The sequence below is a fragment of the Crinia signifera genome, chromosome 2, assembly GCF_055691185.1.
Source record: "Crinia signifera chromosome 2, ASM5569118v1, whole genome shotgun sequence".
Classification (NCBI taxonomy): Eukaryota; Metazoa; Chordata; class Amphibia; order Anura; family Myobatrachidae; genus Crinia; species Crinia signifera.
The window spans coordinates 389,297,105-389,313,396 of NC_139218.1; positions in this window are offsets into that span (position 1 = coordinate 389,297,105).

Below are 16,292 nucleotides of genomic sequence, written 5' to 3' on the forward strand. Positions count from 1 at the left end.
TGTACAGTGGGGAGCAGATAGTGCTATGCCGATGGCAGACTCTCACTGTACAGTGTGGAGCAGATAGTGCTATGCCGATGGCAGACTCTCACTGTGCAGTGTGGAGCAGATAGTGCTACGCTGATGGCAGACTCTCACTGTGCAGTGTGGAGCAGATAGTGCTACGCTGATGGCAGACTCTCACTGTGCAGTGTGGAGCAGATAGTGCTACGCTGATGGCAGACACTCACTGTACAGTGTGGAGCAGATAGTGCTACGCCGATAGCAGACTCTCACTGTGCAGTGTGGAGCAGATAGTGCTACGCTGATGGCAGACTCTCACTGTGCAGTGTGGAGCAGATAGTGCTACGCCGATGGCAGACTCTCACTGTACAGTGTGGAGCAGATAGTGCTACGCCGATGGCAGACTCTCACTGTGCAGTGTGGAGCAGATGGTGCTACGCCGATGGCAGACACTCACTGTAGAGTGTGGAGCAGATAGTGATACGCCGATGGCAGACTCTCACTGTACAGTGTGGAGCAGATAGTGCTATGCTGATGGCAGGCTCTCACTGTGCAGTGTGGAGCAGATAGTGCTACGCTGATGGCAGACACTCACTGTACAGTGTGGAGCAGATAGTGCTACGCTGATGGCAGACACTCACTGTACAGTGTGGAGCAGATAGTGCTACGCTGATGGCAGACACTCACTGTACAGTGTGGAGCAGATAGTGCTATGCTGATGGCAGGCTCTCACTGTACAGTGTGGAGCAGATAGTGCTACGCCGATGGCAGACAATGTGTCCCTCCTGGAGAGGGTCATGTTGGGAGGTATGCACCTCCCTCCCCCCCCCCCCATTCACGGCATCCCCACGATTAAATGGCACATGCAAAACACTGACATGGCTATGGTCGACAATGAAAAAGGTTGACAAGATTTATTTTTCACTTTTTCAATGTTTTCATATTCATTCTCATGTGTTGACATGGACACCAATGAAGTGCCACACTTATGTCAACATTTACATGTGTTGACCTTTCTGTGTTGATTTTTTCTTGTGGCGATTCGCGGCACCCCCCCGCGACCCCCCTCACGCGATTTGCAGCACACCCCCCGCAATTCGCGGCACCCCCGGTGACTCCCGTGATTCGCGGCCCCACCCCGTGACACACCCCCCTCCTGCGATTTGCGGCACCCCGCGACCCCCCCTCCCACGATTCGCGCCAACTCCCGGGCCCCCCCTCCCACGGTTCACGGTGCCCCCCACGACCCCCCCTATCGCGATTCCACACCCCTGACCTCCCCTCCTGTCATTGCGGCAACCCCCCGCCCCCGCGACCCACCCTCCCGCGATTCACTGCAACCCCCCGCGCCCCCCCTCCCACGATTCGCGGCATCCACCCACGACCCCGCCTCCCGTGATTTGCGGACACCCCTCACCTCCTCCCTCCCCCCCCACCCCCGCGCGCGATTCACGGCAACCACAGGATTAAATGGCACATGCAAAACACTGTCACGGCTATGGTCGACAATGAAAAAGGTTGACATGAGTTTTTGAAGATTTATTTTTCTTTTTTTTAATGTTTTCATATTCATTCTCATGTGTCGACATGGACACCAATGAAGTGCCACACTTATGTCAACATTTACATGTGTTGAACTTTCTATGTTGATTTTTTCTTGTAGCAATTTTTTTCCAGTGACAACTATGAACTATGTGCACGTCAACCTAGACATCATCAACCAATTCTTTGTATAATATATAACACCTGTTCTGTTTTACTGTAGGTGTTTTAAGTCAGATCTTTTACTGCTACTATTACTGTTTATGTAAATGCATTCTGAATGACAGCAACATCCTACCATCCTTCTACAAGAATATATAACCAACTAGGTGATTAATCACGCCCCGTGCCCCCCCCCCCCTCCCGCAATTCACAACCCCCCCTCGCACAATTCACGCCCCTCCCACGCTTTGCGGACCCCCGCGATTCGCGCACACCTGCGCCCCCTCCCTCCCTTGATTCACGGCACCCCCCGCAATTCACGGCACCCCTAAGCCCCTCTTTAGTCCCCCGTATACTCACACACCCCTATCACTACCCAGCTTCCTGCTCTCCTGAACCGTAACTTCCACCACTGGGGAGTCGCTGACGCTGTTTTGCCCACATGCCCCTATCATGCCTCATAGCCCAGCCTCCTGCTCTCATGCACCCCAACTCCCACCCAGTAGGAGGAGACACTGACTGAGGGCCACCATCCTGTACTCCTGTACTGCCACGCTGGACCCTCACCCACTGGCAGAAGCTGCACAGTATCTCCCACCCTCCTCTTTAGTCCCCCTTATGCCCACACACCCCTATCACTACCCAGCCTCCTGTTTTAGTGTGTCGTGACCTCCGCCAGTGGGGAGCCGCTGACTCAGAAACACCCTACTATACTATTGCACACACACACCTAAACAACATGCACACACAGCCCCCCCCACACCCACAAATGTCACTGTACCATCCACACTATCAATGTACATCTTACTCTGTAACCGCTTTTTAATTAAACAAAACAATACACACCCCCTTCCACATCATATGCTCTCTATTTAACACATTTCACCTATAACTCAAGTTGCAATACAGGCATCTTTCATACAGTTCTAACCATATTTCTCATATACAAGTGTTCACAAATTAAGGGGGCGCAGCCCCTTACGACGGTGTGAAGAGCGCCCGTAGGGCGCGATGAATCACCTAGTATATATATAATCCAGTTCATTTCATATAACGATCAACCATGATATAAAACGAATAATCCCAATAACAAGCAGCTAGTCTTAAGTGCCTCAGTCCATCCCCACCACCCCACAGTTTAATTTTGCCCTGCCAATGGCAGACAGTCGTTAGGTTAACACTATTAAAGTCAACATACATTGTGTCGGCCACTGAAGGTCAGCAGGCCTTAGATCGACACAGACAAAATGTCAACGTGGCTAAAGTTTACAGGGTCAAAAGACCATATCGACATTCAGGTCAAAAAACCTGCGAAAAACCCATGTCAGCCTTTCAACTGTCGACCTTCCCAATGTCGACCGAATGCTTGTGTCGACCTTTTGACACTAATGCTTGTGTCGACCTTTAGTGGTCGAACCAATGTATGTCGGCCTTAATGTTCCTAATCTTGCAGGAGACTCCCTGAAATAAGAGCAATCTCCCTCTCTCCCTGAAGAGTCTATAAATCTCCCTGATTTCTTCTAACCCACATCATTCGATGGCCGGCGACCATCGGATGACGTGGGTGTTCTCCCGCAGGCTGGGAATGGATGGCTATGTAAAACATCCAGTCGCAGCCAGTGTGAACGTACGCACTTTACGAATGGTGGGCCGGCGTACCACCATTCGCAAGGCGGGATCTGGCTGACTCGCAAGGATGCGAATTTGCATCTGAGCAAATCAACCAGAATTACCCCCTAAATATCACAGCAAATACTTGCAAATAAATAATCCGATATTGCAGGCAGCACTGTATTATCAATACTCACTACATTTCCCCAAAGGATATACTATAGTTACTGATGGGATCTAGAAATATCTCACAACAAGCGTTTCAGCCGCCCATATATGGAACTAGCCACACCCTTTGGAGGGAGCATGACACGCCCCCTTGATGGGGCTCTGGGCTATGCGGCGCTTCCGATGACTGTCGACCAATGTACAAATCATTTGATGATGAGTGTCTTACTGAAGGATCTGGACATTGGTCGGCTGCATATATACTCACACAGCAGATACATTAATTCGTAAGGCGGGACTTCACTATAGCGAGGCGGTGCGCCTGATCACCGGACGCTGGTGATTCGCTCTGCAGCGGTCAATTCTGACTTGGGCCCATTGTGACCATGTTGACATTTCATCAGTGTCATATCGACATGCTTGTGGACATTTTTCATTGTGTCGACATGGCCACTGCCTACATAACATACCGAAACTGATGTAACATTTTACCAAAGCATAAAGCTATCCGCAAGCTGTAACATACTGGGGTGATGCGTCTCCCCTGCAACCAGCCGCTGGTGTATAATGGGGACCGTGGGACATTGCCGTAAGATGGTCATGCTGCTATGGTCACAGAGTAAGGGGCCAATTCAGGATTGCTTGTTGCAATCAGACGACCATCAAATGATTTTTCTCCCTTTCGGCCACATCCCCTTGCTGGTACCAAGAGGATTCGCAAGAGGGGAGTTGCCGGTGTTTGGCCTGGCTGTGGGCGGCGTTTATGGGCTCGCAAGCCAAACTGAATCAGGCCCTAAGTGACAGCAACCAGAGCCATGTGGCTTGAGTATAGGGACACCGGCAAACACTAATGGCAGTCAATGGTGATTTCCAATTATTACATTTTGTATCTTCCGGGAAAGGTGACTCTTAGTGACTTTCCATGGGCAGAGAGAGCTTGTGATCCCACTTACCGCTGGAAGCCATTGACTGACAGGACAGAATAGCCTGCAAAGTACAGTTTAAAAAATAAGCAACCACAGGGGCGTCACCCAGCAGATGGTCCATTGTGATAGGCTAGTGGTGGGGATCACACGTCTTGCTGATCAGGTTGAGGGCAATCATCACACCCTACCAAGTATCTTCTGAGGACAGATGCTTGAGATAGGAGAAATGCTTTGATGGGAGCTAATGTTGTGTTTGCACAGGGGCAGAGTCACAGTCTATAATGTGCAGTACTGCCGCTGGCCTCGATGCCGCCCCTCCTCCGCTGCTGACGCTGGCCCCCACCACCAATGCTGCAGATGGTCTCCGCCATGGTCACGGGACTGGCGCATGTACAGTATCGTCCATGTTACTGTGCATGAGCATGTCTAAAAGCTGCTTCATGGTCCCGGCACCTGTACACTGCAAACGACAGGCATTGACTGGCGTATAAGCAGTGTCTGCCTCGGAACTGCGCATATCCCAAATTCAGTGCCGCACATAGGTCTGCTTAACCATGTTGTCTCCTCGCTGAATCATGCTGTCTTGGACCTCTGCCAACGGATAAGTAAAATTTCTCTTTTGCACCTTGTAAGCACCTTGATAAAGATCCTCACTGCCGAAACCGGAAAAAAGTAGTCAGACCTCACATTTCCTGGTGCAGACAGCAGGACGTTGCTAGGCAACACTGCAGCTTGCGCTCCACCACGCCTTCTCTGCCTCTCACCAGCCTGTCCCCGCTCCAGTCCTCACCTGCGTGCCTGATCTTTCTCCAGGCTAGATGAGGAAAGCACGCCAGTGCCTCCCAGTGCAAGGCCGCCTCCAAGCCCAGATTCCTGCGTATGCCAAGGTGCGCTGCTCGGTGCTCTGATGTGTCATTGCTTGTGCATGACTGGGTGCAGGGGGAGCTGCAGGCCCTACAGACAGCTCAGGCCCCATAGCAGCTGCACCGTCGGTACCTACGCCACTGTCTGCGGCGCACCTGTAGTTAATTAGCTCTATACCAGGAGCCCTGCTAACATCTGCAATAGAGGACAAGATGGCTCCTGCCTGGTACCACTCAGCCTGCGCTGCAGCAAGCAATGCTGCTGGACTCTGAGATGGTACTCAGGTGATGGTACTTATGACACACACCATATTGGGTGCAACTTTCCTCTGGGCGACTGTCATGAACTTACGCCCCTGCTTTATGTACATTGTGATACAGCACCTGCTGAGCTGCCTAAAGCCAAGGTCCCCTTTACACGCCACAAGCACATGGGCGGTTTGACTGGCGAGTCCCTGAGCGCCCATACACGTGTGTTTAGCAGCATTACATGCACATGGGCAGTATGACCGGCGAGTCCCTGAGCGCCCATACACGTGTGTATAGCAGCATTACATGCACATGGGCAGTATGACCGGCGAGTCCCTGAGCGCCCATACACGTGTGTATAGCAGCATTACATGCACATGGGCAGTATGACTGGCAAGTCCCTGAGAGCCCATACACGTGTGTATAGCAGCATTACATGCACATGGGCAGTATGACTGGCGAGTCCCTGAGTGCCCATACACGTGTGTATAGCAGCATTACATGCACATGGGCAGTGTAGATATGTGTGTATCAAAGAACTCACGGACACCTGTGCAGCTTGAATCAGGTGCGTCTTTATTCCTGCTCCGGGTAACACTGACTGACTGTCCGGCCACCTGACCGGAAGTGAGTCACACCTGGAGACTACAAGTACCAAGATGCACCGCATGCATCTACATCCCCCCTTTTAACTGGAAGGACACAATATGCATGGACAAGAACAAAATGCAAACAAAGATGCAAGAAAGACTGGCACCACATAGCTGTTTGGATGCTCTGCAGGTCGCTTCACCACTGCTACTCTATCGAAGCCCTGTTCAGTCTGTATGCGAAGCGGCTGGCCTGGGGAGAGTGGTGGCAGGCGATGTGCCGATCTGTCATAGGAAGCCTTGGAGCCTGCTCTGCGCCTGTTGATACAGTCACGCACCTGGGATTCCACTCTGGGTTGTAGAAGCTGCATTGCTATTGGACGTACTGTGCGGGTGCGCCGTGCCAACAGACACTGTGCAGGGGAAGGTAGTCCATCTCTGGGTGTATTTCTCAGGTTGAGTAAAGCTAAGTAGATATCTGAGCCATCTCGTGCACATTTTTCCATCAGGTGCTTTGCCGAACGGACTGCTCGCTCTGCCAACCCGTTGGACTGTGGATAGTGAGGGCTGCTAGTGATATGCTGAAAGTCCCAAGTATTCTCAAACTCTGTGAACTCTCTGCTTTTGAATTGCATGGCATTGTCAGTAATTAGTTGCTGTGGAGTGCCATGTGCTGCAAAGTGCCTTTTTAGTTTTGAGATTACCATCAGGCTTGTGGTGGTGGTTAGGTAGTTTATCTCGAATGAGCACCATATACTCCTTCCCCCTCCATTCAAACAAATCTGCCGCAAGGATGGACCAAGGTAGGTCCGGGATGTCGTGGAGCAGCATGGGCTCCCATGGCTGATGTGGGCGTAAGGCATTGAAGGGGGCACACAGAGATACAGCCCTTTCAATGTCACCGTACATAGAGGGCCAGAACGCAGTTTCTCGGGCCCTGCGTTTTGTGGCCTCCAAGCCTGCATGACCATGGTGCATGTGCTGTGTGTACGATGACTGCAGTGTGGCTGGGATCACAAAAGCGGTGACCTCGCATAATGATGCCATCAGCTATGGTGAGTTCATCCCTCATGCAATAAAAGGGGCGTAGGCAGTGTGGCAAGTCTCTGGACGAGGGTGGCCAGCCAGTGAGGAGTTTGTCTGTGCTGGTGGCTGCACGCAGCTCCTCCATCCGTTTAGTGGGAAGGACTTCCACAGCCATGACCTCAAACTCGTCCTCAGGGCTTCCTGAGTCAGTGGAGGGTAGAAATGATCTGGACAATGCATCAGCAACATACATTTCCTTACCTGGTTTGTAGATAACGTCCAAATTGTACCTTTGGAGCTTAAGCATCGTGCTCTGTATGCGGGATGAGGCAGAGTGTATGGGCTTCTTCAGAATAGTGATTAATGGCTGATGATGTGTTTCAGTAGTGACAGGACGGCCATAGATGAAGTCATGGAAACGGTTGCAGGCAAAGACAAGTGATAACAGTTCTTTGTCAATCTGTGCATACCTGGTTTGTGAGGGCCCTGGATGCAAACGCCACTGGTCTGCGGTGCTGAAGGCACACGGCCCCAAAGCCATTCTGTGAAGCATCAGCAGCAAGGACGACAGGATCGTGCACAAATACACATGAAATACTGCAAAACTGGCGGGTTTGTGAGCATGGTCTTTAGTTGGTTGACAGCAGCTGTGTGAGTGTCCAGCCAACGCCATTCAGAATCTAGGTGCAATAACTGCCGCAGGGGTGCAGTGGTTTCGCTGTACTGTGACAAGTAGTTGGTCATCCCCAGGAAGCGCTGGAGTGCCAGTTTATCTGCTGGGAGGGGCATCTGCAAGTTGGCGGAGACCTAGTTTGGGTCGGGCATGACACCTTTGTATGCCACCTCCGTAACTCTGAATCTGCACTTGTCGGGGTTAAGCTTGAGATTGAGGGCGCGAGCCCATTGAAGTACCTGGTGTAGGCGTTGATCATGCTCCTGGCCCCAGATGAGGATGTCTTCAACGATGATGTCACAGGGGTAGCCAGCAAACAGTTGCTCCATGAGAGGTGGCAACCCTAGCAGTGACTGATGTCAGTGTGGAATATGTGTGCGCTATATAAATAACTGGTAATAAATATGATAAATCCCTATCTGTTATTTGAAATGTAACCACTAGGGGGCAGACTGAGTCCAGGCTTAGCCCGGGTCTCTGTTCGACTTCCTCACTAGTTTGTTCCTGGTAAAGCGTATTTACTTATCCCCTGTTACAGTCTCTCTGCCCCTTTGATGCATGTGTGTATTTAACCAGTGTTTGCTTTATAGAGTTATGCTGCCAGAGGCCTAGCAGGATTCTGCACAGTGCAACGCAAGCCATCGGCAATACACAAGAGGACAATTATACTACACCGTGGAGACCTAGGTCCTCCGGTACACTGCATAATATCCAAATCCTCAGAAGTCTGCATCTGTAGCAGTATGAATCTATTACAGTGTACAAGTGACAGATGTATACAATTGCAGGGGGGGGGGTCTGGTTGCCTGGAACCTGGAAACCCCCTACACTTGGCAAGTGCCCTAAATTATGGCAATAGCACTGGTATATAATATGATCAGTAGAGCTGCCACCACATCATGCAGTGTAATGGACAGAGCGGAGCTGCTGCACATGCCCAGTGTACCAGCTTCTTCTACCACATTTACTGTGTGTGTGGCTCTGAGCCCTCAACCAGAGAGCAGCTGCCAGGAGGAAGAGACAGGCGCCTTACCATGAAGTGGGAGATTGTGAGCTTAGAAAGTGCAGTACTGGTTCTATAACGTGTGTGTTATTTATCATGTTTAACCTTTTCCTGACCACTTATCTTATTTAAATTTTGAAACAGTCTGAACTATAGACCATTTGTACTGTTAAATATTAATACATTTTCAAGACAGTTAACGCTCCTCCCGTACTTACTCCAATGCGCTGCAGATTTTGGATTACAGTACATTTGGAAACCCCCTTTTAAAAATCCTGCATTTGCCAGTGTAGTACACATCTGTCATTGTTGTAGTAGTAATCTGTAAGCCCCTGTAGGTGAAGCTGGGTATCTAGTATTATACTTATTATTATTATTATTATTATTTATTTATATGGCGGAACCCTATTTATAAGGGTTCCGCAGCACCTAACAATACATAAATAAGCAAAAAAAATAATGAATTACAATACAAGGCAATTACGACAAGTACATGGTAAATAGAGAGAGTTGCATCAGGGGACTGAAGCAGTTACTAGGGTGACAGAGTTATATATATATTCTAAGAAGAGCACATGAGGAGAAAGGGCCCTGCTCGAGACAGCTTACATTCTAAAGGGGAGGGGCAGCTCCTCTCACCCATCTGTCTTTTGTACCAGCTCCTCCGTTCTCCTCACTTTCCCGCCTTCTCTGCCTCTCAGCGTCTTGTCCCCGCTCCAGAGCAATTCCCGGACTGTCCGGAGCAATCCCGGACGGGTGGTAACGCTAGAGGAATGCGTGATGATTTGTGAGTTAGTGTAAGGAGCTGGAATTGGATTCCGAAGGGAAAGGGGAGCCAGTGTGGTGCGTGTAAGAGAGGGGAGGTGGACATAGTACATTTGGAGAGGAAGAGGAGCCGGACGGCAGCATTGAGGATAGACTGTAGTGGAGAGAGGTGTATGTCATGAAGTCCAAGGCAGCCAATGACGGCCAGTGTTTCACAGGGCGCTGCAGGTAACACAATCTATGGCTGGGAAGCGCTGGCAGTCTCCGTTTTGTGCCAAATATAATATGAATTAGCCAATACCAATACATGATCTTATCATTTGCAGGTTAGTACATAATAATAATACATCTCCTGTAGCTATACGGTACACTGTGAAATGCGTTTCACTTAGTGAGATTACTCTTAATTTTATGGCTTATTTTTATTGCATTTATGAACACTAAATACGATTATTGGAAGGCAGAGGATGCTCATCTAAAGTACTTTACAGTAAGCAAACACACCCTTGGGGAATCACTGTAGATGAAACGCGTAGGTTGAACTGCGTTGTTGTCTACTACCAGAAGTCCCTGCAGTCTGAAGCTCGTTCCTCTATGGGGTTGAGACAGCGAGTGGATACCATCTTGCCGTCACTCGGTCACACTGCTCGGATAAGGATTGTAAATAAAAGAGTATTTTATGCAGATTTTTTTTTTTTTCCCAAAATACTTTTTATTATTTTATAAAAGGAATAATGTCGCTTAAACAAAGCCGTATTTTTAACATTACAACACATTGCAATCCACATTACGTTACATTATTACATTATTTCTGTCCAGTGGGCAAATTGCATCGTGGTGTACAAGACCACTGGGTCCACTTTACTGGGCCACTAACGGTGTTGCCCAATGCGCAGCACCCTGCGACCGAGTACAGCGACATACCCCTACATACATACATAAAACATACTACATAAAAAAATGAAGACAAACAGACAATGACATTATGTACTATATAGAAACGATGGCAATGCTAATAGTAGTGAAGAAGCTGCAAATAACATTACATTTACAGGTTACTCTATACCTTTTTCGGACAACGAAGCACCCTTTTAAAGATCATTTTCTTTACACTTAATATGCCAGACTGTGAGCCCTTGGGGGCATGGACCTGCTGTTGCCCACGGGGTTAGTTGGAATGCACAAATATGAAGAAACACCAGTTTACTCTTTTTTTTTTTTGTACTTAGACGTTGACAGGTCATATCGATATTGCACTTAATCTCCTCCACAACAAGACTTCCCTTGCGCACTACTGGATAACAAAAGGCATACGACGTATCCTACCATTTAATAGAATGACAGTTATATCAGATTTTACCCACTCTAAGGTTGTGCTTTATATTAATATTGATGTGTATTGCTAATAAACCTATTATATTACCCTCTTACGTGGTTTTTAACCCCTTCCCGACATTTGACGTACATTTACGTCATGGTCGGGATGTACTTCCCGACACATGGCATAAATGTACGTCATGACTTTAAAGTGTCACTGCGTGACAGAGGGACGATGTCTGCTGTCCCTGACAGCAGACATGTCCCTGCATGCTCAGGGGGGGCTGCGATGCCGCCCCCCGTCGGCGATCGCTGTGATTGGCTGTTCAGTGTGAACAGCCATTCACAGCGTATTCCTGTGTTACCAGCGAATCAGACGCTCGGTAACACAGGTGTCAATCACCGCCGGGCGTCAGGGGGCATGAGGGGGTCATCGGTGACGACGACACCTCACCCCACCTGCCCCCAAGGCTGTGATTGGTCCGTCGGACCGACAGCCAATCACAGCCAAGGCGCGACATTTAAACTAACGGTGACTGCGCTGCAGACGCCATTCCGGTCTGGAATTGCGTGCAGAGCGGTCACCGTGCCTATCTGCCGTGATACTGACCTGATCCTTGCAAATACTTACCTGATCCTTGCAAATACCTTACCTGATCACCTGATCACTGCTTGTAGCGTGCTGGATGCTTCCTGGATCTGACTTCTTGTGACTTCCTGCTGCTGCTGCAGTGTGATAGAGAGATAGAGAGAGAGATAGAGAGAGATAGAGAGAGATAGAGAGATAGTGACAGAGAGTGCTATATTTTGTGTCTGCTACCCCCCTTTTTGGGGGTGCAGGTTTTTTTTTTATATATATAACTGTCAGTGCTGCTGCTGCAGTGTCATAGAGTGATAGATTGTGATAGATAGTGAGAGATAGAGAGATAGAGAGATAGTGATAGAGAGTGCTATATTTTGTGTCTGCTACCCCCCCTTTTTGGGGGTGCAGGTTTTTTTTTTATATATATAACTGTCAGTGCTGCTGCTGCAGTGTCATAGAGTGATAAATAGTGATAGATAGTGAGAGATAGAGAGATAGAGAGAGATAGTGACAGAGAGTGATAGAGAGTGCTATATTTTGTGTCTGCTACCCCCCCTTTTTGGGGGTGCAGGGTTTTTTTTATATATATATAACTGTCAGTGCTGCTGCTGCAGTGTCATAGAGAGATAGATAGTGAGAGATAGAGAGATAGAGAGAGATAGTGACAGAGAGTGATAGAGAGTGATAGAGAGTGCTATATTTTGCTATATTTTGTGCTGATCAGTATATCTGTGCTGATCAGCAACTTTTTGGGGGTGCAGGTTTTTTTTTTTTTTATATACAGTATACCTGTCAGTTGCTGCCAGTTGCACTGTCAGTTGCACCAAAGGTTGTGCACCTGCTGCCCCTCACTGGTAATCAGTGTCGCATCAGTGATCACCTTTTTTTTTTTTTGAGGGTGCTGTGGGGTCTTTTTTTAATTTTTTTTTTACACACACTGTGATTTTGTGGGTGTCCTGTGGCCACTGTGCGCTGATCAGTGACGTACATCACTGATCAGCTTTTTCGGCACAGGGTTGATCTTTTTTTTTTTTTTTTTTATCAAATTCCTGTTGCCTTTGAGCGCTGTTCAGTGACGGACGTTACTGACCAACATCTGTGCTCAATTTTTGGCGCAGGACCTTTTTTTTTTTTTTTTTTCTGCACTACATACACACTACACACTACACACTACATACCCCCCCGGGTTGAAATAAAGTTTGTACCCCCCCTACACTATACACGTGTTGAAACATTTCACTACCAGAAACACAAAAATAAAAATGGCATCCCAAATGTCATCCCAAATGTCATCCCAGTCATCCAGAAGAATGTATTCAGCGGAGGAGGCATATGCCATGCTTGCCTCTGACTCTGACACAGCCAGTGAGGCAAGCGGGGAATTTGAAGGATTCATCTTAAGCTCCTCTTCCTCCTCTAGTGATGAGGGACCCCCTCAAAGACGCCCCCGTAGAGCAGCTGAGACCCCCCCCCCAATAATTGATCTCGTATGGACCCCACCACCAGACAATTTTGAGCCCCAGGTTCCTGAGTTTTTGGCCATGCCAGGAATCCAATTTGATTCCACAGGTCTCAGAGAAATTGACTTTTTCAAATTATTTTTCTCTGATGATTTTATAAATTTAATGGTGGACCAAACTAATTTATATGCCCAGCAGTTTATTGCTCAAAACCCCACGTCATCATTTGCTAGGTGGACCCCTGTAGATGCAGTAGAGATGATGATGTTTTGGGGTCTGGTGTTTCATATGGGCATAGTAAAAAAGCCAGAAATTAGGCAATATTGGAGTACAGATGTTCTGTACAGCACCCCATTTTACCGTATGGCCATGACTCGGGCTCGTTTTGAGATAATCCTTAAATTTTTGCATTACAACGATAATGCACAGTGCCCACCCAGAGATGATCCCACCTTTGACCGGCTATTCAAAGTCAGGCCGGTCATTGATCATTTCAGTGCCAAATTTGCAGAGATGTACATCCCTGAAAAATTTATTTGTATTGACGAGTCCCTTATACATTTTAAAGGAAGGGTTAAATTCCGCCAGTACCTTCCCAGTAAGAGGGCAAGGTATGGCATAAAAATGTATAAGCTGTGTGAAAGCACCTCAGGGTACACCCACATGTTTAGGGTATATGAAGGGAAGGATTCAAGAATTGAACCGCCAGAATGCCCCCCCTCCCTCGTAGGTGTTAGTGGAAAAATTGTCTGGGATTTAGTGCACCCCTTCCTGGATAAAGGTTATCACCTCTATGTGGATAACTTTTACACTAGCATCCCCCTGTTTAAGGCCCTTGGTTCAAGAGGTACAGCAGCTTGCGGTACTGTGCGCAAGAACCAAAGAGGCCTCCCAAAAACGCACATTGCCCAAGTAATGAGAAGGGGTGAAAGCAGGGGAATATGCACCGAAAATATGTTGTTGGTCAAATATAAGGACAAGAGGGATGTCCTTATACTGACAACAATTCACGGAGACAGTACCACCTCCGTCCCTGTACGAGGTACCAGTACCCACACCTCAAAACCTAATTGTATCCTGGATTACAATAGGTACATGGGCGGAGTGGATCTTTCAGATCAGGTACTGAAGCCGTACAGTGCCCTGCGGAAAACAAAAATCTGGTACAAGAAGCTGGCCGTGTATATCATCCAGATGGCACTGTATAACGCTTACGTGCTATTCCGTTCTACCGGCCAGAGGGGGACATTTATGCACTTTCAAGAGGAAGTCATAAAGGGCCTAATATTTGGGAACCAGCAGGCAGAGGGCCCCAGTACTTCTAGTACTGGCCCCCGTATTGTACCAGGGCAGCATTTTCCTGATGAAATCCCCTCCACTGGAAAAAAGGGCAGGACACAAAAAAGGTGCAAAGTTTGCTATAAAAAGGGAATAAGAAAGCAAACTATTTTCCAGTGTGACACTTGCCCCGACAAACCCGGCCTATGTATAAAGGAGTGTTTTAAAATATACCACACATCTATGGATTATTAGGTTCATAATTTCACCGTGCTTCGGGGGTCTTGCTAATGCCACATAGCACCCACCATTCATTCCACCAGAATCTGAGCCGCAAAATCCAAAAATCACTCCTTCCCTTCATGAGTCCTGCCATGCACCCAACTGGTATTTTTTGGTCACATGTGAGGCATTGCCGTACTCGGGAGAAATTGGGGCACAGATTTTGGGGTGCTTTTTCTCCTTCATACCATCTAAAAATGAAAAATTTTGAGCCAGAACTGCATTTTTGTGTAAAAAAATTTAATTTTTCATTTTCACTGCCCAGTTGTATCAAAATTGGTGAAACCCCTGGGGGTTTGAAATGTACACTATACCCCTAGATGAATTCCCTGAGGGGTGTAGTTTGCAAAATGGGGTCACTTGTGGGGGGGTTCCACTGTATTGGTGCTTTGGGGGTCTTGCTAATGCGACATAGCACCCACCAACATTCCACCAGAATTTGTGCTGCAAAATCCAAATATCACTCCTTCCCTTCTGAGTCCTGCCACTTTTTGGTCACACATGAGGCATTGCCGTACTCGGGAGAAATTGGGGCACAGATTTTGGGGTGCTTTTTCTCCTTCATACCTTCTGAAAATGAAAAATTTTGAGCCAGAACTGCATTTTTGTGTAAAAAAATGTAATTTTTCATTTTCACTGCCAAGTTGTATCAAAATTGGTGAAACCCCTGGGGGTTTGAAATGTACACTATACCCCTAGATGAATTCCCTGAGGGGTGTAGTTTGCAAAATGGGGTCACTTGTGGGGGGGTTCCACTGTATTGGTGCTTTGGGGGTCTTGCTAATGCGACATAGCACCCACCAACATTCCACCAGAATTTGTGCTGCAAAATCCAAATATCACTCCTTCCCTTCTGAGTCGTGCCACTTTTTGGTCACACATGAGGCATTGCCGTACTCGGGAGAAATTGGGGCACAGATTTTGGGGTGCTTTTTCTCCTTCATACCTTCTGAAAATGAAAAATTTTGAGCCAGAACTGCATTTTTGTGTAAAAAAATGTAATTTTTCATTTTCACTGCCCAGTTGTATCAAAATTGGTGAAACCCCTGGGTGTTTGAAATGTACACTATACCCCTAGATGAATTCCCTGAGGGGTGTAGTTTGCAAAATGGGGTCACTTGTGGGGGGGTTCCACTGTATTGGTGCTTTGGGGGTCTTGCTAATGCGACATAGCACCCACCAACATTCCACCAGAATCTGAGCCGCAAAATCCAAAAATCACTCCTTCCCTTCTGAGTCCTGCCATGCACCCAAATGGTATTTTTTTGTCACATGTGAGGCATTGCCGTACTAGGGAGAAATTGGGGCACAGATTTTGGGGTGCTTTGTCTCCTTCATTCCTTGTGAAAATGAAAAATTTTGAGCCAGAACGGCATTTTTGTGTAAAAAATGTAATTTTTCATTTGCACAGCCCAGTTGTATCAAAATTGGTGAAACCCCTGGGGGTTTGAAATGTACACTATACCCCTAGATGAATTCCCTGAGGGGTGTAGTTTGCAAAATGGGGTCACTTGTGGGGGGGTTCCACTGTATTGGTGCTTGGGGGGTCTTGCTAATGCGACATAGCACCCACCAACATTCCACCAGAATCTGAGCTGCAAAATCCAAAAATCACTCCTTCCCTTCTGAGTCCTGCCATGCACCCAAATGGTATTTTTTGGTCACATGTGAGGCATTGCTGTACTCGGGAGAAATTGGGGCACAGATTTTGGGGTGCTTTTTCTCCTTCATACCTTCTGAAAATGAAAAATTTTGAGCCAGAACTGCATTTTTGTGTAAAAAAATGTAATT